This window comes from Carcharhinus amblyrhynchos, chromosome 20 (genome assembly GCF_965287045.1).
Source record: "Carcharhinus amblyrhynchos chromosome 20, sCarAmb.v2.hapA, whole genome shotgun sequence".
In the NCBI taxonomy this organism is placed as follows: domain Eukaryota; kingdom Metazoa; phylum Chordata; class Chondrichthyes; order Carcharhiniformes; family Carcharhinidae; genus Carcharhinus; species Carcharhinus amblyrhynchos.
This window is the reverse complement of record NC_137343.1, coordinates 45,340,126-45,345,105: the sequence shown is the minus strand read 5'-3', so window position 1 is coordinate 45,345,105 and position 4,980 is coordinate 45,340,126. Positions and strand designations below refer to the sequence as shown.

Here is a 4,980-nt window from a genome sequence, read left to right as displayed (position 1 = left end):
TTATTTTACCTACAACATCTGTAAATGTGGATTCAATTCTCTCCCGCAATAAAAGCCGCAAATCAAATACATTTTACTTTCCACCATTACAGAGCTGGCTTTGTGCGTCACAGCCCTTCAACTAGTTCAGCACAATGGGTCTCCGCCCTTCACCTTAATATCCTCAATAGTAACCGAAGCGATTATATTTTGCACAGTTCACTAAATCACAAAACTAACGGTCCTTAGTTAATAGTAATTGTAATACATTCAATACTGTTTTATGACAATTTTATCAATGATGCATCCATTCACTTCACGGTAGATAAAATGTGTAATAATGGAAGCTATAATGATGAATAATCTGTATCATCAACTCCTGAAAGTTCCTTTCCTTGGTTTCTGGAAGACAAACCACTTTCCTGGTAAAACCGGCTGAATATTATTTAGTTGGGATTGTCCAATTAGATTTTGACATTACAGGAAGGATTTGCATACATACACTACAGGCAGGTAACGCCTCCTTCACACTGTTAATAAAAAGATATCAGGAGGAAGAAAATTCATTCGTTTCATCTAGATACCTGTATTCCTGCCCTCTTGTCAGTCACCACGATGTTTGAGTGGCTCAAAGTTGCCGCCATGCTGTTATTTTTTACGCCAGGTAAATAATTTGACGAAATTTCGTTCCAAGGTGTGTTTGTTCTGAATAACATTTTACTGCCATTTTCCATAGTGACTGAGGTGTTTGAAGCTTTCGCCCTTACTCCCTTCTAGGCTCAAACGCGGAATCTACATTAAACCAACCACTGTCTCTTACCATCGCCCAGGGAGGAAACGCCGAGATAAGTTGTACATTGACCGGGGTCAATTTGGGAAACGCATATGTAAGCTGGTACCAGCAAAAACCGAATAATGCTCCTCGTTATTTGCTGCGCCATAATACCGACACTGTAAACAGGGGCTCCGGTACTCCAGATCGATTCTCCGGAAGGAGTGACTCGTCCGCCAACACGAGATACTTAACGATCAGCCAGGTACAAACGGAGGATGAGGCCGATTACTACTGCGCAGTATGGCTTAGCTCTGCTGGATTCTATTTGTTCGGGAGTGGGACCAAGCTGTCGACTCAGAGTAAGTTATTCCACTTCGTGACACTATAGGAATGGTACAAGTCTACAATGTCCTTCTCAAAACAATATGGTGCTAAACATTGAAAATCAGGCGACACGGATTTAGATAGCTCATGTCCAATAATACTTTAGCATAAACTTACAAAGTACTACGTGCAGGGTAACCTCATTGTTATGATTGAAGGACTGAACGTATTCAGTTGAGTATTTTTAAGCCTTTCTTAATATTTGGTTAATGGGATGGATAGGATAGAGGTGGAGAGACTCTTCCTGCTCAGAAAGGATAGTAGGACTAGGGGGCACAGCCTCAAGATAAAGGGGGGGCGGTTTAGAACAGAGTTGAGGAGGAACTTCTTCACTCAAAGGGTGGTGAATCTCTGGAATTCTCTGCCCGTTGAAGTGGTGGAGGCTACCTCGCTAAATATTTTTAAGACGCGGGTTGATGGGTTTTTGATAAGAGAGGGGATTAAGGGTTATGGGGAGAGGGTGGGAATGTGGAACTGAGCCACGACAGATCAGCCATGATCTTATTGAATGGCGGGGCAGGCTCGAAGGGCTAGATGGCCTACTCCTGCTCCTAGTTCTTATGTTCTTATGTTCTTATGACAGTAATATTTACACCGTTCCCCTCTACCCTCCACGTAATATTCAAAGGCCGAACCAGTTTTAATAATTTCTTTTCTTTTCGCACCACCATTCCCCCTCCCCCACCCACCCCTGGATTGAAATGATTTAATTGTTCGGTCGAAAGGGACGCGTTGTTTGTAGCTTTTTCATCCTACAGTCAAATTTGCCTTTTGTAAGAGGGAGTAGACAGCTAACGATAACACGCATCAGAAAGCAACTTGCGTTCATTTGGTGCATTTCATGACCTCAAAACCTTCAATAAGTCTTCATGTATTGTATTTACTTTCAAAGTGTAGTCACTGTTGTAATGCAGGGAAATGAGACAGGCATTTCGAGCACAGCGGATGCAATAAACAGCAATGTGATGACTGAGCAGATCATCAAGTGAGGTTATCCATTTTGTCCGAAAAACAGAAAGGCAAATTAGTATCTAAACGACGAGAAATACAGAGCCCTTGGCAGAGGGATTTGAGTGTGCTCAAATATGATTCAGAGAAAACTAGTGTGCAGATACAGCACCTAATAGGGAAGACAAATGGAATGCTGTCATTTATTGCTGAAGAAATAGAGTAGGGAAGTGTTGCTGCAACTGTACAAGTGAGACCGCACCTGGAGTAACTCCGTGCACACTTTCAATCTGCTTACTTGAAGAGGGCATGATGTGGAGATGCCGGCGTTGGACTGGGGTAAACACAGTAAGAAGTCTGACAACACCAGGTAATACCATAATACTATCAAATAAATCGGTTGGACTTAAACCTGGTGTTGTCAGACTTCTTAGTTGAAGAGGGAACAGCAATATTTGAGGAGGATTGTAGTTGTACTGGAGACAATTCAGAGGAGGTTCACTAGATTGATTCCAGAGATGAGGGGTTTTGTCTTGCGAAGGGAGATTGAGCAGTTTAGGCCTATATTCTCTAGGGTTTGGAAGAATGAGAGAAGATCTAATTGAGGTATATAATATGATAAAGGGGGCGTGACAGGGTGGATGTAGAGAGAATGATTCCTCTTTTGGGGCGATCTAGAAGGGGAGGTGGTAGTTTTATGATAAGCGGTAGCAGATTTAAAACAGAGATGAGGAGAAACTACTCTGAAAGTGTGGATCTGAAATTGTCTACACCAGAATGGGCTGGATACGGAACATTGAGTAAATTTGTGGTGGAAATTGACAGATTTGGAGATGGACAGATTTTTAATTAGTAATGAGTTGAAGAGCTATGGAAAACGGGCAGGAAATTGGAGTGAGACCTAGATGAGACCAGCAATGATCGTATTGAATGGCGGAGCAGCTGGAGGAACTGATAGGCCACTCGGACTGCAGAGTTCTTCAATCCAGAGGGATCTGGATGTCCTCAAACAACAAGTGAATCAACAGCCCAGTTTACATCCGCCATGATTTTGATGTTCGTTGAAATCGATCTGTTAGTTGTATAAGTCAAATTCAAAATCTACCCTGTGTTTTGAGTTCACGGATATATTTAGTTCCTAAAATCATACAATCCCTACAGTGCAGAAAGAGATCGTTTAGCCAATCAACACCAATCCCACCAGGCCCCATCCCTGTAACCCCATGGATTTACTTTGGTAATTTCCCTGACACCAAGGAGCAGGGTCTATCAATCTAACCTGCTCATCTTTGCTCTGTGGGAGGAAACCGAAGCAGACACGAGGAGAACATGCAGTCTCCGCACAGACAGTGACCCAAGGGCAGAATTGGTCCCTGGCGCTGAGAGGCAGCAGCGCTAACCACTGTGCCACCCGTGAAGTAATGGGTTAGCACAAGAATACGAGGCGAGATAATTTCATTATTGTGAAGAGGATGAGAGAGATGACTTGCAATAAGTAAAGGCAAAATACTGCTGATGCTGGAATCTGCAATAAGCAATATATTGGGATGCCCGTGACTGAATGTGATACTGGGGGTGAAAACAATGGCCGGAATTGTGGGAAAACTTGAATAAATGTCACAGAGTAACGTAGCTCCAAAATTGTATAATGTTTCATGGACAATGCGTTTCCCCTTGTTTTGCCCTGGGATCAGTTTGTTAGAAACATATAACAGGAACAAATCAAATCCTATGAGAACAGAGCGGGGATTTGCCCTGGGGCAAATTTAATTTCCTTATAATACCATTGAGTTTGTAAATGAAATACTGCAAACATAACAACTACCCCGGGCAATGAGGCGGATAAAAGTGAGTTTGATAGAGGCTAGGTCATGAAATGTGTATGTGCAGCACAACTGTAGTTCGATATTTGATTTAGAACAAAGAACAGGCCCTTCGGCCCTCCAAGCCCATGCCGATCACGCTGTCCTATCTAGAACAACCGCTTGTATTTCTTGTTGATGTGTCTATCCAGATAAGACTTCAATGCCGCTCGTGTAAAACATATGACCACCCGATTCAAAGAGCTTCAGCCGATAAGAATCAATATTTGAAGCATTTAGCAACATTAACTATCGCATTTATAGAAATGATCATTTTCAGAACGCGAGGTAAAATAACATTTGGTATTTCAGGGTTTCAGCCGAGGTTACGGCGGAGAAAAGGGCGAGAAATCCAGCGGAAATCGCCAGCCGCTTCTTTAGTCGAGAATTGCTGTCACGTCTGATTGATTTGCTTCTCCACTTTTCAATTGTTCCCCTTTTACAGCCCAGGCGATGTCGCGCCCCTCGGTGTCTCTTCTCCCTCCGGATCCCGATCAGATCTCTGCAGCAAAGACGGCGACCCTAGTGTGCTTGGTGACTAACTTCTTTCCCAGTTCTGTGCAAGTTTCCTGGAGCGTCGACGACAAAGCAACGAAAACCGGCGTCCAGACAACTCAGGCCGTGGCGGACGCCAACAATACGTACAGTGTGAGCAGCTACCTGACCCTGAGCGCCGCCGAGTGGAATTCACACGAAGTGTACACCTGCGGGGTCACACATGAGTCTCTGGGGTCTGAACTTCAGAAAAGCATCAACAGAGCAGTCTGCCGGTGATAGAGACAATTAAAATCTGGGGATTTGGCAACGAACAAGATTTCAATACAGTTTTCTTTGTAATCTTAGAACTGATAAATGCATCACAAACGGATTTCGTGTAATCGAGTTAAAATATTAAATAAAGTCACATTTCATCAGCAAAGTCAATGCGTCAATCTTTTTTTAAACTAAACCACCACTAAATTCTTACAATTGCAGAAGACTGTTCGCAATTCTAAGATTCGTGTTTAGTTAGAGGCGGTAGCATGGTCTAGA

General features: G+C 43.1%; 1 pseudogene; it reads left to right on the top strand.

Annotated features, from left to right (window-relative positions):
* Window positions 1-594: 594 nt before the first annotated feature.
* On the top strand, window positions 595-4,735 carry LOC145356195 (immunoglobulin lambda-1 light chain pseudogene; annotated as a pseudogene).
* Window positions 4,736-4,980: the final 245 nt, after the last annotated feature.